The sequence below is a fragment of the Rhinolophus ferrumequinum genome, chromosome 7, assembly GCF_004115265.2.
Source record: "Rhinolophus ferrumequinum isolate MPI-CBG mRhiFer1 chromosome 7, mRhiFer1_v1.p, whole genome shotgun sequence".
In the NCBI taxonomy this organism is placed as follows: domain Eukaryota; kingdom Metazoa; phylum Chordata; class Mammalia; order Chiroptera; family Rhinolophidae; genus Rhinolophus; species Rhinolophus ferrumequinum.
This window is the reverse complement of record NC_046290.1, coordinates 97,553,951-97,579,874: the sequence shown is the minus strand read 5'-3', so window position 1 is coordinate 97,579,874 and position 25,924 is coordinate 97,553,951. Positions and strand designations below refer to the sequence as shown.

Below are 25,924 nucleotides of genomic sequence, written 5' to 3'. Positions count from 1 at the left end.
TCCGGTTGTTGCATGAGGCTCATGATCAAGCTCCAGGGCCCCTCCCATGCGCTAAGCCCAAACCCAACATGAGCTCTTACACTCTCCGCGTAAAATATGAAGTCATGGAGTGCCCACAGGAGAAGAGCAAACATGGCAAGATAGTTGGGCCACCCCAGCAGGCAGGGCCCAGTTCAGCTTAGGCAGCAGCACCTGTGAGAGAAAGCAAAGCAGCCACACTCTCAGGCACAGGTTTTCACAATCCACGACCCAGCCCATCATAAACCTGGACCCATCGGGTCCTAGAGTCCAACCCAAGTAGGTTAAGTATTCCCTTTTCCTGTGGGGGATGAAGAGAGATGCAACTTTAGATTCTGGTTTTAAATAACAAAAGGGAGTTCGCCAAAAAATATAAATCTAAGGACTTAGACCAAAAGAGAAGCAGAAAATTCTCTTTGTTCAAAAACCAGCTTTACACAGATTACCATTTTTGGAGAACCTAAATAGGTACTTAACATAAAATTATAACCACCACTATCTAATATATTTCTGTGATTCGAAGGGCACACAGGAATGTGGAATTATCCTAGAGATCTTTACTCTAAAAGTAATAATCCTAAGAGCTAACTTACCATGTGTGGGGACAGAGCCAGGAGTGCAGTTTCCAGGCTCTCGGCCTCACATGGAAAGGTGCTCACTCGGGTAGGAAATGGCCATCAGTTGTGGCTAGTTGGCCGTCAGCTGTAACCAGTGAGCCATTGGGCACTAATATAACTGCCATGGCTACACTTGCCAAAATGGGGGCTAGCAAGAAGATGGTGGCTGAGCCTGCAAGTGGAGCAGTGAGGGTTGCGAACAGTGTGGCTCCTATTTCCTGTTTCTCCAACCCAGCCGCCAGCGAGAGTATAGTGGTATGACTCCCCTATCTATGGCTCCGTGGATGTTCCTTTTTGGCCTCACCATGTCCTGCATTCTTATGTGGGGAGCGGGACCAGAGACCCCGCATGACACTCTGCATGATAGGGTCTTATATTAATTTTTGCTCCAAAAGATGCATCAGAGCTAATTGTCCGGCTAGGTCTTATTTTTGGAGAAATAGGGTAAGCGTTCCTGAGTGTTCACTCCAGGTAGAGCCTGTGCCTCATAATTTGCATCTCTACACTGCACAATGACTGACTGCAATTATTACTCCCATTTGAAGATACAGAAACTGAATTACAGAAGATAGATAATGCCCCAGATCTCACAGTTTGTGTGGCAGACTGATTCCACATTCAGAACTTTTATGCTCTGCCTTAAACTCCCTCCATTGTTTCTGATGCAATTTTCAGTACTGCTGTAAGAGTTGACAATTCCAATTAACCCAACTGACAACATTTGCAGCTGTGACTCCACGTAGACTAATGTAATATGGGTCTGTAATACTACCCACCACACAGGAAAGCCAAGAAGGAGGTAAATCCATGGTCCTTTTAACATGACCAGCTGTTTTCCATCTTGAGAGAGGGAAGGGAATTCTGACAACTGGGCCAGGGAGTTGGCAATTTTAGTTAGAGATGGCAGTGTCTAACCCAACCGAGCCTATCCTAAGAGAGTAAGTTTCTTAGATGGCTGAGCAAAACTGAGGAGGATTTTCCTGAGGTAAAGTGTGTGTCATTAAGACACACAGCAGATGGGCTGCATCTGATCATAAGCTTTCTACGTAAGTCTAAGGGCCAGAGCTGAGGAAGATTGCAATTAGGCCACAGCACCCAAGCGAGGAAATATCAAGTCACCCAAAGGACGTGGTTACCGCATACAGCGTGTATTAGTTTGCCAGGAAGCCTAACAAAGTACCACAGACTGGGGGGCTTAAACAACAGAAATTTATTTTCCCAGTTTTGGAGGCTGGAAGTCTGACATCAAGGTGTCAGCAGGGTTGGTTTCACGTAGGCTTGCAGATGGCTGCCTTCTCATATGTCATCACAAGGCCTTTCCTCTGTGTCCAGATTTCCTTCCAATAAGGACACCAGTCGTACTAGAGTAGGGCCCACCCTAACGATCTCATGTTAACTTAATTTCCTCTCTAAAGAACTTATCTCCAAATATACTTACATTCTGAGATACTAGGGTTAGGACTTTAACACACGACTCTTGGGGCGGGGGGACACAATTCAGCCCATAACACACTGTGTGGCAGTTCTTAGTGAAGGTGTAGATGTTGCTGCCACCGCCTTGTATGCTGGTTTTTACAGACAAGCAGCAGACACTGGACTCTGGCCTGGGGGGTGGGGTGTCAAGACATCATCGAAGGGTCAGACGCCAGGGTCTTGGCAAGTAACTCCTAGAATGAACTCTCACCTGGGGAAACCACTAAAGGGAAAAGTCCCTGGGAGGAATTCAGTAGTCCCCGGAGGGGCCCTGATCTCAAAACCCTGTACTGAGGACCTTTGTAAAGCACATGACATCTAGGTGAATAGGTAGTAATTGGGGGGAACGGCAGCGTGTGACAGCACGCCAGTGGTGTTGCTCAGGGTTACTCTCCTGTCTTCAAGAGCTAGTCTGGGAGAAAGAGTGTGAGGACAGCCAAGCCGTCAGCCACATGGGACCAGAGGGATGAAACGGTTCAATGCCCAACTAGAGAGTGAACATGCTCCCAAGTGTTCAGGCGTTCCCAGAGAAAAGACAAAGGCAGCCAGGTCCCTGTCACCTTCTCAGGCACAGTGTCTGCCAGGAACTGATACTAAATTAAAAAGTTGAACCGCCTCACTCTTCACATCACGAAATTCCACCAGGTCCACAATTCTTCACCAGCCCACACAGTTCACTGGGACGAAATAGCTTGTTCTAAGAAACAGTTATCCTCTGCAACCAAAGGCCCAGCTTGCAAAGTCTGAAAACATGAAGTGGTTCATTTACAGAAACATTCTTTTCTTTGCAAACCAAACAGAAACCCAAGAAGACCCTGGCATATTGGCAAGAGGTGCAGGATGTGCTACCCAATGCTACATGAGGTCATGATTAGCAAATTAGCTAATGAACATAACGTAATCCCAGGAGGACCTCCCAATCTGTGTGCTGCTGGAGCCAGCCAGCTCTGCCCTCCCAGGACACAGGGTCTGCAGTAACATGTGGAAAGCCTCCTCATTTGCTCACAAAGAATTTGTGGCAGAACATGCAGTGCTCTCAAAATGTTACCAGAGAGGCTCCAGAAACCAGGTTCTAGGCTTAAGTGAAATAGTAAATTTCTTATAAATGTTAAATTGTGATTTGGGATCCCAAAGATACCTCTGTGACAGTCAAATCCAACAGACAAGACTGGAGAAAAACATTCCTATACAGTCAGCCTTGAAGCATAAAGGGCAGACAGTGGAATTCATAAAGGTATCTGGACTATGAACAGTTGATTCTCAAAGCATAGCCCTGTGCTAGCAGCATCAGTTTGACTTGTTAGAAATCTAATTTGGGGGCCAACTCCAAATCTACTGACTCAGAAACTCAGGTGGGACCCAGAAACTGTCCTCACAGTGATCCCGATGCACACACAGGTTAGGGGGCTGTTAATTTAGTGGTATGTAAGCAAGCTTCATCCCCTCAGCCTTCTACCCATTGCCATTCAGTATTTCAACTAACATTCATTGATCGCTATCTGTCAGGTACAGTGAAAGGCACAGATGGTCAGAATTAATAAAGAGGCTACCCTTGACCCTCCTTCTCATTTCTCTCTTACATCCCGTCACCTATGTCCTCGCAGTTCTTCCTTTGCAAAGACTCCAATATCTGTTTTCCTTTCCATTTCTACAACCACGCTCATCATATGACCCTGCCTCATTGCACCAGCATCTTAAACTGTGCTCCTTGCCCCTGTTCTTCCCGGAGCCCTTCCTTCACCATGCACACCACTGGCCCTCTTTGCCCCAGAACTCCTCTGCTCAAACACTGCAGTGTTCCCCACTATACCCCACATCTGGTCCAAACATCTCCACTTGACTTTCAGGGTCTCCAAATCGTCTGCCCCAAACCTGCCTGTCCCTGCTCTGAGCAGTTTTCCCTCCCCAATCAAAATAAAAGTGAACTCCTAAAAGCAGGACCGTGATTTATGCACTTCCCTAGGTATGTAGTGATGTAAGGAAACAAGAGGCATGTCATACAAAGGGCAAGACACTTAACACACCCACCTCAATTTTTCATCCACAGATAGGTGATATTAAGAACCACTATGCTTTCACAAGATGACTTAGTTTGGGAACAAATTACCACAGACTGCGTGGCTTAAGCAACAGGTTTATTTCTCATAGTTCTAGAGGCTAGTAAGTCCAAGATCAGGGTGCCTATAGATCTGGTGTCGTGTGAGGGCCCTATTCCTGGCTTGCAAATGATTATCTTCTTGCATCCCCATGGTAGAGAGCAGAAAGCACACAAGCTCTCCTGTGTCTTCTTTAAAAAAAAAAAAAAAGGTTTGAATTGTTTTATTTTTTAAAATATTAGTACACCTAAAACTTTGTAAGTGTTACAATTCAATACAAGGCAAAATTATATGAATTTCAAACGTTAGTTAAGATTAATATATACCCATCAGAAAGAATTTTAGGTCTGATGTCATCAAAATGGTAGCGTGAGGTGAGCCTCTAGAAATCTCCCCTGGAATTTACAACAAATCGAACAACCATAATTCCACAAAGGACTCCCTGCACAGCAGACAAGCAAGATGAAGAGGCCCACTACTGAATTCACCTAAACGTGGGCAAATTGTGCGAGCAGGGGAGGAGGGAAGGGAGAAGTGTGGAGACGGAGCCGCGTGGGCGCAAGACACAGACCTAGCTCAGTGCTCGAAGCTTGCTGCATCCCAGAACTACTGCAGCTGTGGAAGAGGGAAGAACTCGGACAGCTAAGGCTCCGTTTATGGCCCACAGAGCGGAGGGGACAGCATATAACACAGCTGAACCCAACGCTCACAGCAGAGACCTCAGAGAAAAGAATGAGGGAAGAAGGGTGAAAACGGTGCTTTAAGCCCTCACTGCCCAGCAGAGAATGGAAGCCTTAGACATTGAGACTAGCCACCCCCTCCCTACCCTTCCAGCGCTTGCACCGCCCCCACTTGCCCAGTGCTAGAAGCGGAACAGTAGCAGTGCCAGATCAAAAGAACTTAATATTTGCAGCTCTGAGAACTGTGGTCCACAGACACAGATTTGCAGCCAAACTAGTTTCGGCAAAGAGCAGGAAGCTGTGGAAGCAGGACCAGCTGTGGTGGTGGTTGCTGCCATTACTCTGGGCCACCTCTCACAACTCACCCTGCCCCTGGCCACACCTATCTGTGCAGATCCCTGCAAGATAAACAGAACTGCTGAAACACAGGGGCTCTGAATCTGGTGCAAGAAGAGCTTTGGAACTTCAAAAGCTCTCTGCATCCACACACAGATGCGGCGCCCTGTGACCTAGGCAAACTGTTAACAGAGGAGAAGCCCGCCTTCCAGGGAATCTCCCCACTGTGTGAAAAGCTAGAATACTGCAGAGAAAACATAACACTACAGTGTGAGAGAGAAAAAAGGCTGCAGTTGGAGAGAAAATAAAACACTCTACCAACACGTACTGGAAAACAAAAGAAAGACCTCTTCGTAACAACCTGTTGCAGAACCCCTCCTGTAGATGTGTAGGAAGAGAAATGATAAATCATTAACTGCCATGAATAACCAAGGCAACAAGACAGCTCAGAAAGAAAATGAAAAGTCTCCAGAAAATGAGCTTAAAGATATGGAAATATGTGACTTAAATGACAGAGAATTCAAGATTGAAGTTCTGAAAAAACTCAATGAGATGCAAGAAAACACAGAAAGGCAGTTTAATGAACTCACAAACACAATCAAAGAACAACATGAACATTTTACAAAAGAGATTGAAATTTTAAAAAAGAACCAAATGGAATTTCTGGAGATTAAGAACCCAATAGAAGAAATGAACAATGAAATAACCAGCTTAGGTAGTACAGTTGACCAGATGGAGGAAAGAATCAGTGACATCGAAGATAGAAAGCTGGAAATGACACAGATAGAAGAAGAAAGAGACTTGAGACTTAAAAGAAATGAAAGAACTCTACAAGAACTTTCTGACTCCATCAGAAAGAGCAATATAAGAATAATGGGCATACCAGAACTGGAAGAAAGGGAGAAGGGAACAAAGAGTATATTCAAACAAATAGTCGATGAGAACTTCCCAAACTTGTGGAAAGAGCTGGATCCTCGAATCCAAGAAGCAAATAGAACACCTAATTACCTCAATCCCAACAGGCCGTCTCCAAGGCACATTGTACTGAAGCTGTCAAAAATCAACGACACAGACAGAATCCTCAAGGAAGCCAGGGAAAAGAAGACGGTAACCTACAGAGAAAGCCCATTAGATTATCATCACATTTTTCAGCAGAAACTCTACAAGCCAGGAGGGAGTGGAACCGAAAATTCAAACTATTGAAAGAGAGAAATTATGAGCCAAGAATAATATACCCAGCAAAGATATCCTTTAGATATGAAAGAGGAAAAAAGACTTTCCCAGACATACAGAAGCTGAGGGAATTTTCTAATACACGGCCTGCACTACAAGAAATACTAAAGGAGGCTATTCTACCACCATCAACAGGGACAATTTCTGGCATACAAAACATAAAAAGGGGAAGAGTAAAGGCCTGAACCAGAATATGGGAATGGAGAAAGTAAGCATGCTAAAGAAAATGGAATACTCTAAATATCAAACATTCTTTTACATAAACTTAATGGTAACCGCTCAAAAAAAAAATCCAGAACTCAAATATATACTGAAATTAAAGAAGAAACAGTGGGAAAAAAATCATAGAATACCACCACATAGAAGCAATAGACAATAACAAAAAGGCAAAGAAACAATGGAGACACAGTCTTACCAGAAAACTAAAGACAGAAGGAGAGGAAATCCTCACATATCAATAATCACCCTAAATGTAAACGCACTGAACTCACCAATAAAAAGGCACAGAGTAGCAGATTGGATCAAAAAACTAAACCCAACCATATGCTGTCTCCAAGAGACACATCTCAGCTACAAGGACAAGCATAGACTCAAAGTGAAAGGGTAGAAATTGACACTCCAAGCAAATGGTACCAAAGAAAATCAGGTGTACCAATACTGATATCAGATGAAACAGACTTCAGGATGAAAAAGGTAACAAGAGACAAAGATGGACATTTCATAATGGTAAAGGGGACTATACAACAAGAAGACATAACAGTCATCAATATATATGCATCCAGTCAGGAGCACCGAAATATACCAAGCAACTGCTAACAGAACTAAAGGGAGAAATTGACCTAAACACAGTTATACTAGGGGACCTAAATATATCATTGACAGCTATGGATAGATCATCCAAACACAAAATAAATAACGAAATAGCAGCCCTAAATGACACATTAGATGAAATGGACATAATATGACATTTGTAGAGCACCTCCTCCTAAAACATCAGACTATACATTTTTTTCTAGTGTACATGGAACATTCTCAAGGATAGACCACATATTCGGACATAAAACTAACCTTGGCAAATATAAGAAGACTGAAATCATACCAAGCATATTTTCTAATCACAGGGCTTTGAAATTGGATATCAACTGCAAAAAGAAAGCAGGAAAAAACACAAATACTTGGAGATTAAACAACATACTTTTAAAGAATGACCGGGTCAAAGAAGAAATTAGAGGAGAGATCAAAAGATACATAGAAACAAATTACAATGAAAATACATCCCACCAAAATTTCTGGGAAGCAGCAAAAGCAGTTTTAAGAGGGAAATTTATATTACTACAGGCCTATCTCAAGAAACAAGAAAAATCCCAAATAAATAACCTCACATTACACCTTAAACAAATAGAAAAAGAAGAACAAATGAAACCAAAGGTCGGCAGAAGAAAGGAAATTAAAAAATCACAGCAGAACTAAATGAAATACAGAACAAAAAGACAATAGAAAACATTAATGTGACAAAGAGCTGGTTCTTTGAAAAGATTTTTAAAAAATGACAAACCCTAGGCTAGACTCACTAAGATAAAAAGAAAGAAGACACTAATTAACAAAATCAGAAATGAAAAAGGGGAAGTTATCACGGATGCCCAGAAATACAAACCATCATCAAAGAATACTATGAAGGACAATATACCATCAAATTCAATAACTTAGAAGAAATGGACAAATTCTTAGAAACATATAGCCTTCCTAGGCTGAACCATGAAGAACTGGAAAATCTAAACACACCAATCACCAGTAACGAAATTGAATCAGTCATCCAAAACCTTCCCAAAAGCAAAAGTTCGGGACCAGATGGCTTCACTAATGAATTCTACCAAACCTTCAAAGAGGATCTAATACCAGTCCTGCTCAAACTCTTCCAAAAAATTAAGAGACAGTACTCCCTAACTCATTTTATGAGGCCAACATTACCCTGATACCAAAACCTGGTAAGGATAACACACACACACAAAAGAGAATCACAGGCCAATATCTCTGATGAATACAGATGCAAAAATCCTAAACAAAATTCTAGCAAATCGAATACAACAATGCATTAAAAAGATCATTCATCATGACCAAGTGGGGTTCATCCCAGGAGTACAAGGATGGTTCAACATCCACAAATCCATCAATGTGATACATCACATAAACAAAATAAAGGATAAAAATCATATGATTATATCAATTGATGCAGAAAAAGCGTTTGACAAGATACAACATCCATTTATGATTAAAACACTTAATAAAATAGGCATAGAAGGAAAATACCTTAACATAATAAAGGCCATATATGACAAGCCCTCAGCTAATCTCATAATTAATGGTGAAAAACTGAAGCCCTTTGCTCTATGTTCAGGAACACGACAGGGCTGTCCCCTGTCACCTCTGCTTTTCAAATCAAATTTGGAAGTCCTCGCCAGAGCAATCAGGCAAAAGAAAAAAATAAAAGGCCTCCAAATTGGGAATGAGGAAGTTAAATTATCACTCTTTGCAAATGACATGATGCTATATATAAAAAACCCTAAGGACTCCACCAAAAAGGTATTAGAAATAGTCAACGAATACAGTAACGTTGCTGGCTACAAAATTAATGTACAGAAGTCCATTGCATTCTATATACTAACGATGAAATCTCAGAAAAAGAAATAAAAAAATGATTTCTTTTGCAATCGCAGCAAAAAGAATAAAACACCTAGGAATAAACTTAACCAAGGATGTGAGAGACCTATATGCTGAAAACTACAAGACATTTTTAAAAGAAGCTGAAGAAGATACAAAGAAATGGGAAGACATTCCGTGCTCATGGATTGGAAGAATCAGTTAAGTGGCCATATTACCCTAAGCAATATACAGATTTAATGCAATCCCCATCAAAATCCCAATAACATATTTTAAAGAAATAGAACAAAAAATCATCAGATTTGTTTGGAACCACAAAGACCCCGAATAACCAAAGCAATCTTAAGAAAAAAGAACAACGCTGGAGGTGTCACACTCCCTGACTTCAGCTTGTACTACAAGGCAACAATAATCAAAACAGCATGGTATTGGCAGAAAAACAGACACATAGACCCATGGAATAGAATTGAGAATCCAGAAATAAAACCACATAAATAGGGATATAAATGATAAACGTCTAAGTAAAAAAAAAAAAAAAAAAACTCATAGATACAGACAATAGTTTATGGACAGATAATTTTTGACAAAGAAGCAGAAAACATACAGTGGAGAAAAGACAGCCTCTTCAATAAATGGTGCTGGCAGAATGGGAAAGCCACGTGCAAAAGAATGAAACTGGACTGCTATCTGTCACCATGTACCAAAATTAATTAAAAACGGATCAAAGACTTAAGCATAAGACCTGACACAATAAACTGCATAGAAGAAAACATAGGTACTAAACTTATGGACCTTGGGTTCAAAGTGCGTTTTATGAATTTGACTCCAAAGGCAAGGGAAGTAAAAGCTAAAATAAACAAATGGGACTGTATGAAACTTAAAAGCTTCTGCACAGCAAAGAAACCATCAACAAAATAAAGAGGCAACCAACTGAATGGGGAATATTTTTGCAAACAGTGCCTCCGATAAGGGGCTAATATCCAAAATATACAAGGAACTCATGAAACTCAACAACAAAAAAATAAACAACCCAATTGAAAAATGGGCAGAGGACCTGAAGAGACATTTCTCCAAAGAGGACATACAAATAGCAAATAGACATATGAAAAAATGCTCAACATCACTAATCATCAGAGAAATGCAAATAAAAACCACAATCAGATATCACCTCACCGTTAGAATGGCTATCATCAACAAGACAAATAGTAACAAGTGTTGGAGAGACTGTGGAGAAAAAGGAACCCTCATACACTCTTGGTGGGAATGCAGACTGGTGCAGCCGTTATGGAAGGCAGTGTGGAGGTTCCTCAAAAAATTACGAATAGAATTACCATATGACCCGGCAATCCCTCTCCTGGGTATCTACCCAAAAAATCTGAAAACATCTACACATAAAGACACGTGTGCTCCAATGTTCATTGCAGCTTTGTTCACGGTGGCCAAGACATGGAAACAACCAAAATGTCCTTCGATAGATGAATGGATAAAGAAGTTGTGGTATATACACACAATGGAATACTATTCAGCGGTAAGAAAAGATGAAATAGGACCATTTGTGACAACATGGATGGATCTTGAGATTATAATGCTAAGCGAAATAAGTCAGACAGAAAAAGCAGAGAACCATATGATTTCACTGATATGTGGTATATAAATGGAAAACAACAAAAGAACAAGACAAACAAATGAGAAACAAAAACTCATAGACACAGACAATAGTTTAGTGGTTACCAGAGGGTAAGGGAGGAAGGGGGTGGGAGATGAGGGTAAAGGGGATCAAATATATGGTGATGGAAGGAGAACTGACTGTGGGTGGTGAACACACAATGGGATTTATAGATGATGTAATACAGAATTGTACCTGAAATCTAGGTAACTTTACTAATAATTGTCACCCCAATAAACTTTAATAAAAGAAAAGAAAATATAAAAAAAAAGAACTTGAAAGCCTTAAAGAGCTTTGAGTATTCTTTAAAGTTTTTGTTTGTTTGGTTGGTTTTTTGTTTGTTTGTTTGTTTGTTTGTTGGGGAATATTGGGGATCAGTGTGTTTTTCCAGGACCCATCAGCTCCATGTCAAGTCGTTGTTTTCAATCTAGTTGTGGAGGATGCAATTCACTGGCCCATTTGGGAATCGAACCAGCGACCTTGGTGTTACGAGCACCATGCTCTAACCACTGAGCAAACCAGCGGCCTCCTCTAAAGTTTTTAATTTCTAGAAATACAACAGAATAAACATTCCTACTTATACAACTTTGAAGAGTTTCACTGTATTGTGAAATATTCATAGTGGTTAAGATGGACAGTAGGGGCAGAAACCAAAGTCATATGACTTTGTTTTACGACATACTAATAAATGATGTCAGTTAGGAAAAATACAAGTTATTGAGTGCTTTATTGTATACATTTTTACCTAGTTTTCATTTATTACACTATAAAATGGTACATTCCAAACATTATTATATGCAGAGAACACTCCTTTTCTAATCGTTTATGTTCACATATTCCCATGGATATCAACATTAATGTGTTTACTGCCTTGAGCTCAGTCAACGTATGGCAAGATTTTAATGTGAACCTTTATTGTCCTGTAAAGTTATGGCACAATTGATTTTACAGAACAGGTAGTTCTCATTTCTTAACTAGTTGTTCGGTTCTTTTTCTTCCATAGTGAGTACGGTATCCTCAGTTATTCCTATGTCCTACAGTGATCAGCCTCCCTGCACTTGCATTGGCCTTCTGGGAAGGGAAGCAGAAAGGCAGTGTAGGGAAAGAATCCCAGAGAGCAGTTTCCAGGCTCTCGGCCTCAAGTGGAAAGGTGCTGGTTCAGTTATTAAATGGCCATCAGCTGTAATCAGATGGCCCTCCGCTGTGACTGGGTTGCCATCAGCTGTTACCAGTTAGCCATTAGCCATTAATATAACTGCTGTGGCTATGCTAGGGGGTTGGTTGGTTGGTTGGCAGAGGCAGACGGCGGATTGTGGCTAGCAAGTGGGGTTAGCAAGCGTGGATGGCAGATTGCGGTCATGTGGATCCTACTTCCTGTATCTCACCCGGCCGCCATCAAGACAGGGGTGCAGGAAGACCCCTCGTTGGGGTACCGGAGGACGTTTGGATTTGTGTCTCGACCAGCCACCACCGAGAATATAGTGGTATGAATTCCCTAACCATGGCTCCATTGGTGTTACTTTTTGGCCTCACCATACTTTGTCCACCCACCGAGAGCAGGAGCGGGACCAGAGACCCTGCATGACAGGCAATATAGGGATGTGTGGTACCCAATTTTCATCATCCAGTTGAACAGGAGTTGATGTTAAAGGAAACAGGAGATGTATTTAATTTTCAAAAAAAAAAAAAAGCTTACTTCTTCAGCAGTTTCAGGAGGTTCTTCAGGTAAATCTGGAACCTTCTTCTGTGTGGGCCATTCAGCAGGTGGTGAAACTTTGGTTAAAGGCTTACGCAAGTTTGGCCTCTATGCTGCTTCTGTTTGATGTTTCACAAGATGTCTGACTCTCATTTTCAAGCACTAAATCTTCCTCACCCTTTACTGAAGCATTCTGTTATGTTAGAGCTTTATAAGTCTCTAAGTTAGATGCTCTTAGGCACCAAACACCACTTAGCCATTCGACACACAAATATACCTAAGTTTATGACCACTGCTTAACTTCCAGGGTTCATCCATCACCAGTTTTTCCTACTTCATTTTTCCAGTTTTTCCTATTCTTCCAGTTTTTCCTATTTCATTTCCTGGTGAGGTTTTAGAACATTCTCTATTCTTCTGCTGGCCTTTTCACCCTGTGCCTCTTGTTGGTTTTTTCCTGACAAGCTTTTTCCTTTTCTCGGTCTTCTCTTCTTCTTCTTTCAGATAAACTTGGGAAGATTTAAATGAGTTAAGCAAAGAGGTAGTCACAGAAACAAAGTAGGAAGAGCAAGCAGAAGGAAACTCTGGCCACACGGCAAAATTACATCTTTAAATCCTAGATCCAGGATCCCACACCAGAGCTCCAGACACAAGAGGGGGAGAACAGAGAGGAGAAAAATGCCAACCTCTCCTGTCTCTTTTTATGTGGGCACTAATCCCATTCATGACAGCTCCACCCTTGTGACCTAATCACTTCCTCAAGTCTCCCCGCTTCCTAATTCTATCACACTAGAAATTAAGATTTCGATATATGAATTGGTGGGGGGAGGAGGAAACATTCAGTCCATAACACAGGGGTATTGTGAAGATCAAAATGAGGTACTTCATTTGAAAGCAATCAGTAAAATATTATACAGGTAACCCCCAGAGAACACGGTTGTTAGGTTCCAAAAGTGCCGTGTTATGTGAATCCGTGTTATATGAAACAAAGAACTAATACAGAAAAGGGGATTAGGTTCCAAAAATTTTTTATAAAAAATACTATTATATTTTTATAATAAGAGAAATATCTTTATTAAAGCAATTTTCACCAAAGTATAACATATTAATATGTATTAAATAATGTTTTCTTTGTCATCACTACTGAGCAACATTAACCAAGGGTGTTTTCTTTTTGACAAGATATCTTCATCCTTTGAATTTAATACTCCATGAACAAAATGGATTTAAAATTCTAATAAATTTTAAAATTCTGCAGTCAAATCTGATACGACATCCATGCTTGAATGAAAAATTTCAACTGAGATATCTTTTGCTCTTAGAATCTCTTATTACGCTCCGTGTTGTTTGGGGATTTCTCTAATTCTCAAACTGTGTTAGAGTGAAGACATTTTCTAAAATGTCGTGTTATACGAGGGTTTTCGCCAATTCTCAAACCATGTTATAGAAGTGCCGTGTTATATGGGGGTAACCTGTATAAGGCATAAAAAAGCCTTATTTCCCACCACTCATTTTCATATGAAATCTTAATAAAGCTCACTGGTTTCAAGGATGTAAACATATGAAAACTTATACAACTGTATACTTCAAATATGTACAGTTTATTATATATCAATTATATCTCAATCAATCTGTAAAAAAAAAAAGTGTCTCTTTGGCTTCCAATATTGTCAGGATAGCTTGTATAGACTAACCTTTCTGCAGGTAACAGTTATCAAGTCTGGAAAAAATGTATTTTTTAATGTATTTAAAGGTACTGGAGAGGAACCAAAAGCAGCAGAAACTGGACGGGAGTCTACCCTTGAATGACAATGGCAGAAGGTGAGATTTGTGATTTGCAGCAGACATTTGCCTGAGGGCACTCCCCAGTTTGCGTGAATCTAGGGATGGAAGAAAGCCACAACCTTAACTGACTTGAAGTATCAGAGGAAAACTTGGTGGCTAGAAGAACAACCAGAAAATTAGATGTAAAATCTTGGGATAGAGGGAACTGCAAATGGGATAAAGTCCACTCAGATCCATGGCTGACTACTAAACTACACATAATGTGAGAGACTACAGTGGGTATGATGGAAAAGCAACAGCTAGAAGCTGAAAGAAATAAGTAGACATGTAAGCTGCTGCCTAGCACAAGGGACTGATTGTAGACTTTGAAGCCAGCCAAGTTAACTATTAGAAAAAATCCTGTTGAAATAAACATAACAGGATCCAGAGTCTCTATAATGTATATTTAATAATGCCCAGTAATTGATCAAAAATCACTAGACATGCAAAAAAAGAAGAAAATATAATCTATCTTCATCACTTCTCGGTCTTTTGGCTAAGATCAAGTGTGAAAATATAACCCATCTTCAAGAACAAAAAATGTTTTCAATTAACCAAAAGATGACCCAGATGTTTAAATTAGCAGACAAGGACTTTAAAGCAGCAAGTTTGTGTGCTTACATATTATACATAAATATGTGTATATACATACACACACACACACATTCAAAAATTTTTAAATGAAAATATATACACAATGAACGAACATATAGGTTATAGCAACCCAGAAATTAGATACTATGAAAAAAAGATCAAATAGGAATTCTAAAAATTAAAAGTACAGTAACAGATTAGAGATAGCAGAAGAGTCTGTGAATTACAAGCTAAATCAATAGAAACTATTCAATCTGAAGAACAGCAAAGAAAATAAGACTGAATTAAAATGAACAGAGCCTCAGAGACCTGTGTGACAATATCAATCAGTTCAACTTATATCTGGAGTCTAAGAAGAAGAGGAAACAGAGACTAAGGCAGAATAATCTTGAAGAAATAGTCCTAACACTTCCAAATTTAGTGAAAGACGGATTTATAAATTTAAGAAACTCAACAAAATCCAAGCACAGTAGATATAAAGAAAACTACATCTAGGCAAATTGCTGAAATATTAAGTTAAAATCTTGAAAACATCCAGTTAAAACTGACACATTACATACATAAGAAAAATAATACAAGTGATGATGGACTTCTCATCAGAAACCATGGAGGCCAGAAGACAGTGGAACAGTATCTACAAGCAGCAAAACTCTCCTTCAAATGAAAATAAGATAAAGACATTTTCATATAAACAAAATTATGGAATTTATCATAAGCAGACCTGCAGTACCAGAAATCCTGAAGAAAGTTCCCTTCAAGGTAAATGATTCTAGATGGTAATTCACATCTACACGAAGGAGTGACTATCACTGGAAAGGAAATGTATGTAATGGACTCTGAATTAAAAACAGAGGGATACGGGAAAAACTACACATTTCAGAATACTACCGAAACCTTTAGACAAGCAAACTTTATCTTCCTGGTTTATTTTTCTTAATTTTAATATAAATTTTATTGTATAAAATTTTAATATTGATTTAAAAGTCCTATAATTCTTTCCAAAGCGTTTCAATTTTTGTCTTAAATCAAAATGTTCCCAATCTGCTGATTCCATTCACATAGCCCACAGTCTAGATTCAATTTGATAGCTCTACTGAACTTTTCCTGATAAAAGCAAAGGTCTGCTCACAGTCAGGATGAAATAATTAAATAATTTTAATAAGACTTTTAAAACAAAGGTAAATAACCTCATACAAACTATATGCATGCTCATCTAAGCAGATTGATGGTAGAGTCATTTAGAATGAAACACACCTCTGCCGTGTTCCCTGCTTTTGTTCATACTGGTAATCTAACTAGAATGCTTTTCCCATCATATCCACCATCTCTGTATATCCAACTCTCTCCGACTTTCAAAGCACAGTTCATATACCCTCTTCTCAAAGAAACATCTCTTCTTCTCCCAGGGCAGGAGGGCTCCCTCCCTATATGGAACTCTTTCAGCATTTCAGTGCTTTTTAGCTTGAATTATACTTGTTTGTGTCTCATCTGCAGGGAATGAGATTTTCAGTCAGGGTTTGCAGAATAAACTCAGTATCAGAACCAACCAGGCAAGATGATACTAAATTATAGTCCAGATGCAGGAAGTCGAGAGTGAGGAGTGGGGTAGGGTATTCCTAGGCTTTCTGGAAGCAGTGATATGTATTAGTCAGGGACATCTGGACGCTGGCTCTGCCTCTGCCCAGAGGCAGAGGAGGGGATATAACGTTGCTGGTGCTGAGTTTGATGCAGGAATCAAGAGAATCCAGTGTATATAAATGTCCCATAAAGTGTAAGGACAATGGTTTGGCTTCTCCTCTCAGACAGAACCCTGTGTGCTTCAAAAGAGACACAGGCAACAGTGCACCCAATGGGGAACCCAGAGGCCACAAAAAGCCCGTTAGCACCTTTTACATCTGCTTTGCTCAGAGCTGTCTCCTTGGAGCTTAACACCAGGCTTTCTATCCCCTTCGAGAGAGAGAGCTCCTTCGGGCAATGTTGGCATTTACACATGAACTCTAGGTCCCAGCATACCACCCATGCTCAATAAATGCTTTCTGGATGAATTCCATAAATGCTGGGTCCTGACTGGCTGCTGTCACCCCATGAAGGGAAGCAGATGCAAAGGGCCACACCATTCCTGAGGCTTGGGAACATTTAAAGAGCTGGCTGCCTCCACTGGGGCTCAGAGTACACAGCAGCCCTCTAGGAGACCCAGAGAAGCCAGGGAAACAAACTCAGCTCAGAGATAGCAGAAAGCTACCGAGAAACGCAGTTGCCCGTTGCTGGAATAATGCTCCATTTGTGCGTATGCAGTTTAGGAAGCTGTTCTGATGCAAGATTTCCTAACAAATCAGTGGGACCCAAAGCCAAATGCCCTCCTTGTCACAGCCTATCCCTCCACGCACACGGCCCTCTCAGGGGATGACCTCCCTCACCCCAGAGGTCCACGTGTCATCTCAGACTCTTTGCTCTTCCTTTTTCTCCACACTCCCCACATCCAATTATCAAATCCTGTCACTTTAGCTCCTGAACAGAGTGTATTTTCCAAAATTGGCCAACAGCAACATTTCCAGATCCACATGCTCTTCTGGGACCTTGTCAACCCCCATCAAGAGGTGGAGACTATTTTCTCTCCTCTTAAACTTGTGATGGCCTCATGAACGGAATGTGGTGAAAGTGATGGGACATGAGTTCAGAGGTTACATTACAAAATTCAACATCATTCCATCCGGTGTCCCCATTGTTTTTCACCTACTCTCTCCCTCTCTCCTCTGCCTTGTCTCTCTCTGCACTCACCCTCATAATCCAGATGCCATGCGGTGAAGAATGCCAGGCCACATGGGGAGGCCACACGTAGGTGTTCCAAATGAGATCCTAGCCAACAGCTAGCGTCAACCACCCAGGTATGAACAAGCGGGGATTCAGATGAGCACCCGTCCTTGCCTTCGAGTCATTACAGGTGACACTGAGTGGACCAGAAAAAAGGCAGCCTTGCCCAAACTGCAGATTTGTAAGCAAAATAAATATTGTCATTATTTTAAGCCATTAAGTTTTGTAACAATCTTAATTGTCCTAAGCCATAATCACTGAAATAACCTTATAAATATCTCTGAGACCTCACTCTCCAACCCAGGTGCCAAACTTTAGTTCAGGCCACTATCACCTCTCACTTCAACATTTTTAACAGACTTTCAATGAGTCTTGCCCATCTCCATTCCCTTTCTTCTCCAGTTCATGCCCCATGCTCCTTCCAGAGGGGCACTCTAAAACACAAATCACTCCCCTGCTTAAACTCTGATAGATGATGATGGATGGATGGACACATATACGTAAGACACAGAAAGATGGATGAAGCAAATATGGAAAAACATTAATTGTAGAATCTAGAGGTTGAGTTTATGAATATCATACCATTCTTTCTACTTTTAAATGTTTGAAATTTTTCACTTAAAATATTTTCAAAAAATGAAAATGAACCTTCAGTTGCTCCCCATAGAGAGAAATCCAAGCACGCAAGCCTCGTCTTCACTGGCGTCTGCTGATGCCCTGCCCCCTGTGTGGGCCCTCCCCGCAGGCTCCAGCCCTCCAGGCATACCTCACCACCTGCAGATCTCTGAGGGGGCCGAGGTCCGTACCTGGTGCCCATGCGCTGGCATGGCCTCTGCTTACATGAACTCCAGTTTCTTCTGTGCCAACCTGTGAAGCTGTCAACACTCAGCTCAGGTATCCCCTCCACTGGAAGTCCTCCTGACCCTGGGGAGTCCACCAGGATTCCCCGGCATGTGCAGCACACCCCCAGAGTGCCTAGGGTTCACTTACCATCACCTTTCTCCCGTATGAGTAGAAGCTCCTCAAGGGCAGGGCTGGGCCTACCCATCTGCCCCCTGCACGCCCACCACTGTGCTGGGACACAGCAAGCACTGACAGTCTCTAAAGCTGCCTCAGAGAAAAGACAGCAAACAGACAGAAGTGGGTTCCAACACAGTGGATTCAGTCCTCTTCCTCTCTGACCCTTGCCTGACCCCCCCCCCCCCGATCACAGGTATGCAGTCTACAACTAATATCTACTGCATGTCTATTTTGTGCCAAGCACTGCTCTAGGTATTGAGAATACATGTGAGTAAAACAGGAAAAAGCCCCTGAACTCATGTGGCTTACTTCTGATAAAAAAAAAAAAAAAAGATAATAACATTAGAAAGATAAAATATTTAGTCATATCATTAGACTAAATACTTTCTCTCCCCCCATGAAGCAAGAGAGCCATCACTTTATCAAAACATGGACAGCCCAACAGCTGGAGCCTCTGGTCACAGCATCACGCCCGGAGTGCACGATCTTATTTCCCACTGACATGGCCGCGGATTCCAGGGCCCACATCCAGAATCACTGTCAAGCCCAGAGGGTTCCCAGGGGCCCCACGTGTGCTGCCACATCTGAGGTGCGCAGAAACAACCAAATCATTGCTAGGCACGCTCCCAGGTTCCCTGGAATGAGCATGACAGTGCCCAGCAGCTACACAACGCTTTGTGTTGTGACGGAAGGAAAGACTTCTAGCCTCTTAAAACAGAACGATCACAATCATGATACCAGGAAATACCTATTGCTTTGCAGTTCCACAAAACCCAAATCTTATGCTAGCATCTGCTCTTTACCTGGCCCCACCTCCTGGCTTTCCTTTACCTGCTGTCAATTCTTCTCTAATCCCTCTTCTCCGCACCTTTAGGACAGAATAACATCCTCATTTCAAACCAAACAGGAAGTACCAGGACATTTCAAAGCCACCCTAACTGCTTATTCTCAGTAGTCAGGTTACTCTGTTTATTTAAAAAAAAAAAAAAAATGAAGTTTGAGTAGAATTTCAAGGCTAAGGGCCCTTTATTTATTCAGTAAACATTTATTAAGCTACTATTATGTACAAGGCATTATGCAGTTTGAGCTATGGTGACATATGCTTTCATTCTAGAGGGCTTAGTCCTTATGGAGACCTCAGTACCAAAGAGCAGTCCAAAATGGCATCAAACCAATTTTTTGGGGGATAAGCAAGTATCTTAGAGGAGACTAGCGACAGTAAAGGATTATTTCAGGATCTCAGAATCCCTTCCTAAACCTGGCTAACTTCCTCAATCATTCTGATGAACACATACACCGTTGGCTCTCTTCTTCATTTCTTTGCCCTGTTCCAAAATTCTTCCTATTTTCTTCTGTCCTGTGTGGTTTTCTCCTACCTAGTCCTCAGTTCCCTTCCATAAAACCACTCTCACATTGGTGCACCCAGGTAACCTTAGCAGCTGAAGAGTCAAACAAGAAGATCAGGTAGGTGGGTAGGGGAGAGAAAGAAGGTTGTATCCTTTCCAGAAAGTAAATCTAAACCAAGTGGAAAATCAAAAATAGTCAAGGAAAATACTCTAGAAACAGTCATTCAAGTTGTTCTTGCTTTAAAACTCCCATAACCCCACATTCTTCACAATATTGCCTGTCTCTTTACAAATGTGACCACAGAACATACTTAAAGAAAAGCCATTACCAAGCCCAGCAACAATTCTAGGAATGACTGACAACATATGCAGCTGCACTTCCACAGTCAACCTCATCGCGTGGATTTCCAATACAGTTCTGAGCAATTCCCAGTTGTCTTGGGTAACATCCCAGAATCTTTTTCAAATAAAGCAAAATAAATAGCACAAAAACTTCAGAATCAAAAAATCCTTTGGCACAGCACAGCAAATTCCATTACAGTGGGATGCAAGTTTCCAAATTGTTCAAATAGATTAAAAATGGAGTCTGCATTCATTTTACATCTTACATCCTGTGATAGCTACAACCACAAATCACAGAGAATTAGGCAAAGTATACTTCAATGGTAATAAGTTCACCTCCCCAATCAGTAACTTACAAGTAATTGGAAATCAAAAATGTCTAATGATATATTTCTAGTGAAGCATAAATTCTCTTTCCAAAATAATTATTCATAGAGATACCTCTTCTACCATGTTTTTACTCTACTGCCATTTCTCCCTCAAACTCACTAGACACCTTAAGGGTAGAAAATTCCCACAGAAGCTTCCTATTAATCATATATTTGGAAAATTCTACCTCTGTCCCATTTAGCAATAAAAGAAAAAAAAAACTAAACAGCACAGATTAAATAGCTATAAAGTATAATGCCATCTGTTTGACAAATTTTCATTAAAAAGCGAAGTTCAGGATCATATGCTACCAGACCTGTATCAACTGGAGAGAAATTTTTCAAAGACCATGAATTATTTTGGAAGCCATTTAATTCCCAGTTAGCCATCACATTACCAATATTAAAAAGCAAGCACCCCATCGTTATTATATGAATGCATACAAACACACACTTAAAATTCAAAACAAGCTAAATTTTAAATAAAGCTTCAACTTTAAACAGAACATACCCTGCTTTGACCTACTTCTTTGATGGATGAGGGGTAGAACAGTATCCTATATATTCTTATGGAAATGGAACAAGTTTCATTCATTATATAAACAGACACTTACTATCAGGTCAAGATGTAAATAAGACTCAGCCATAATCTTCAAAGAAACTACAGTCAAATGGGAAAAAGAAACAACAAAAATGACAGAAGTTAAGACAAGGTGTTATAAATTCAAGGCAGAGGAAGGGGACTCTGGATAGACAGAACTTGCCCTCACACACAAAAGGTCAGATGGCCTTGCTACAGCAAGATCCCACTAAAAAATTCACCAAGTGATATAAGAAACCATTATGTAAAAGCCAAGTAAGTGACTTCTACTTTCAACCAAAATGGAGTAACAGGGACCAAATGTACTCCTCCGATGAAAATAACAGACAAAATACACAAAAGAACAGTTTTCAAAACACATATCCGACAACAAAGCACAGCAATTTGTTCATTGAGAGACAAGGAACAAATGAGGTGAGCCACTACCTTGAGAGAGTTTCCAGACTGAAGAGAAGGAAAAGGGAACCCAGGCACAGGCCAGCAATCTCCCTGAGTTGAGGGGATAGAGATGAGGGTCCAGGGAGACCAAGATGGCTAGAATTCAGAGGGCAAAGCACTGGAGAAGAGAGAGCTGCACAGACAGAGAATCACAGAGATCTACAGAGGGGCAGCCTTCAGCATCCGCTGAACACAACTCATCCACATGAAGGAAGGAGCCCAGTCTGGGGAAATAATGACCCAGAAGGATCAGAGGTAACAGTGCCTGGGACTCACACAGGGCCAGCAAAAGTGCCAGTTGCTACCAGCCAATAGAGACATAGATTCAGTAATTCTCCATAAAATTTTAACAAATCAAATTTAATAATAAATTTAAAAGATGGCTAAGTGGGGTTTACCCCCACTTGCAGAAACCTACTGCTTCCGAAATTCACATGGAAATGCACACAGAAATGTAAAGGACCTAGAACAGCCAAAATAACTTTAAAAAATAAGTACAGAGTTGGATGACTCACACTACAAGATTTCAAGACTTATTATAAAACTACAGTAATCAAGGCAGGGTGGTATTGGAAAAACAGACAAGCACAGCAATGGAATAGAATAGGGAGTTCAGAAATAGACCCACACATACATGGGCACATGATTTTTTAAATAATTTTTATTCTTCAATTACAGTTGACATACAATATTATATTAGCTTCAGGTGTACAACATAGTGATTAAATATTTATATAACTCATGAGTGATTACCTTGATAAATCAAGTACACAACGGACACCATACATAGTTATTACGTTATTGACTATATTCCTTATACTTTACATCCCCATGACTATTTTGTAACTACCAATTTGCACTTACTAATTCCTTCCCCTTTTTCACCCATCCCCTCAACACTCCTCCCACCTTGCTATCATCGAAATGATCTCTGAATCTATGAATTTGTTTCTGTTTTGTTTGTTCATTTATTTTGTTCTTTAGATTCCTTATATAAGTGGAATCATATGGCATCTGTCTTTCTCTGCCTGACTTACTCCACTCAGCACAATATCCTCTAGGACCATCCATGTTGTTGCAGATGGCAAGAGTTCATTCTTTTGTATGGCTGAATAATATCCTTCATCCCTTCACCTTTTTCATCCAGCTACCCAAACCCCCTCCCATCTGGCAACCATCAGTTCGTTCTCTGTATCTATGAGTCTATTTCTGTTCCTTTATTTTGATCTTTATATTCTGCATATAAGTGAGATAATATATTTATCTTTTTCATTCTGACTTATTTCACTTAGCATAACACTCTCTCAAATGGTAAGATTTCATTCTTTTTTATGGCCAAGTAATATTCTCTTGTATATATGTACCATTTCTTCTTTATCCAATCGTCTATCAGTGGACACTTCAGTAGCTTCCATGTGTCCATTGGTAGCATTAGACACAGGGATGCAGATATCTTTTCAAATTAGTATTTTGGATTTCTTTGGATAAATACCCAGGAGTGGAATTGCTGGGTCATAGGTAGTAATAGAGTTTCCAAATTCCCGACATTTTGGAACCTTCGGGAATCGCGAATGGGAAATCGTATTTCCTGAGAATTCTCGAGAATTCCTGAAATAATCTTTTTAATTTAGTTTTCGTTGATCATCTGTAATAATGGCTGTAACAGTAAAACTTAATAAACAGAAAAAAAGGTGGGACGACTGGGGTTCGTGGCCCCAGACACAGTCTTTCAGAGGTTTCGAGACACTCCTATATGTAAAAGGTCAATGCAAAACTTGAGTAAATAAAATTTCCTAAATGCAGGTTGACCAGAATTTCATGACTAGTGCATCTCTTGCCCTGAGCACTAAACAGGGGTCACTACGGTATCATTTTGGCTAGGTTTCCGTTACATTTCAGGTTTTCTCAAAATATAAACAATGTAATTAATAGAAACTTTATTTAACCAAACCTTATAGTATACAGTGAGTTTTTACATATATCACACAATGCATTAACATTCCCAATCTCGGTTAAATATTTTATTTATTAAATTAAACATTAATAGAAAACAAAAGCAAATATTATTCATTTGAAAATTTAAAAAATACTTCAAATAGTTTTTATTTGTCATTTTTAAAATGAAACTTTAAGAAACATAGAGTATTAATTGCCGGATCAGACAAACAATCGTGATCTTTGCTTTGTAACAAATATACTTTTGTGGAAAAATTTCTTTCCTTTTCTGTAGACGTTGGTCAAATTGTTACGAGTGTGTCTAAAAGCATCTTCAATTTGGGAGTGAGAGAATGCGTTGCTTCATATAAGCTCATTTCCTTCCTTAGAGAAGCAAATATTTTGTCTGAATGCATAGGGCTAGGCTTTGATGTCAAAATTGATATTGCTTTAGTCAATTCACACTTCAGATCAGATTTTGACTTAATGTCAGAACTCTCTGTAAGGACATCCTTTATTTCTTCTCTTGGAACTTCTTTTGCTGTAAATGTTCTGTTAAAAAGTCTTTCCATTAATGACTTCGCCAGTCGTGCAATTTCATTCTTACTTGACAAGGCAAAAAATTCATCCTCTTCCATCTCACAGACAATTAATGTTGCTCAAGTGCTTTGTGAGAGACACAAGACCTCTATTTCTACGTTTAACCAATTCAAATTTTATTTCCTTTAAAGCATTAAGAAAAAACTAAGAAAGACCTATATTGTGCAGCGAATATTTATAGCTAAAAAGTGCCACAAAACATTATGATATGAGATTGGAAATTATTGTAATATTGGAATAAAATATTAGCAGTGCAGTTGTTTCTAAATAGACTGACTTACCCACAGCAGCTGAGAGAGCCAAGAACACTCACATACATCACAACTGTCAGCCGCAAACAAACTGATCGAATGAGGTTGGTAGTATCGGCCATCAGTTTGTGGAAACGATTCATCGTGGAGAACAGAAAACAGTTTGTATTTACACAGAGAAATAATTTCACAATCCAGGATTTGACTACAATGTCATATTAAGGTAAGCTACCTTAGATTTCCTTAGTTAGTTCACCTGAAGATGACTTTGTAGTCAAATCCTGGGTTGTGAAAATAAATATTTCTCTGTGTAAATACAAACTATTTTCTGTTCTCCATGATCAAATGTGCTCCATTTACAAGAGTAAAATTAGCTGGTCATGTAATATCTGATTCTGGTGTTGCCCGGGCATGTCTGGTAGTGTGTAACATTGTAACACAATGTAACTTTAGATAGCGATAAATAGGAAAAATGTCTAAGAGATACATTGTTAGTAGTACGTTTATTTCCCATTGTGGGTATTACTGGGTTCAAGGAGCCGATTTTCCCGATTTCCCAACCAACTTTTCTTGGGATTCGGGAACGGGAAAGCAAAAAAAATTCCCGAGAACGGATGGGAAGGAATTCCTGCTAGGAAACCCTACGTAGTACTATTTCTAATTTTTTAAAGAACCTCCAAACCATTTTCCATAGTGGCTGCACCAAATTGCAATCCCACCAACAGTGTATGAGGTTTCCCTTTTCTCTACATTTTCACCAACACTTGTTTGTTGATTTATTGATGATAGACATCCTGACAGTTGTTAGGCGAAACCTCACTGTGGTTTTAATTTACATTTCTCTGATGATTAGTGACATTGAGCATCTTTTCATATGTCTGTTGTCCATGTGTATGTCCATGTGTATGTCCTCATGTCTATTCAGGTCCTCTGCCCATTTTTTAATTGGATTGTTTATTTCTTTCTTGTTGAGTTGCATGAGTTCTTTTTAAATTTCGGATACATACGTATCCTTTGCAAATATCTTCTCCCATTCCGTAGACTGTCTTTTTGGTTTTATGATGGTTTCCTTTGCTCTGCAAAAACTTTTTAGATTGATGTAGTCCAATGTATTTTTTTCTTTTGTTTTCCTTGCCCGAGGAAATAGATCATTAAGCGCAAGGTCAGGGAGTTCATTGCCAATGTTTCCTTCTAGGAGTTTTATGATTTCAGGTCTTACATTTAAGTCTTTAAAAAACAAAAACAAAAACAAAAAGTCTTTAGTCCATTTTGAGTTTATTTTGTAATTGCTGTAAGAAGGTGGTCTAATTTCAATTTTTTGCAT

General features: G+C 40.0%; 1 protein-coding gene and 1 pseudogene across 2 annotated transcripts in view; both read right to left on the bottom strand.

Annotated features, from left to right (window-relative positions):
• Positions 1 to 25,924, bottom strand: part of GALNT17 (polypeptide N-acetylgalactosaminyltransferase 17) — a 529,087-nt gene that overhangs the window by 465,196 nt on the left and 37,967 nt on the right. The gene's annotated exons all lie outside the window — the stretch shown is intronic.
• Positions 11,752 to 13,150, bottom strand: LOC117024851 (UBX domain-containing protein 8-like; annotated as a pseudogene).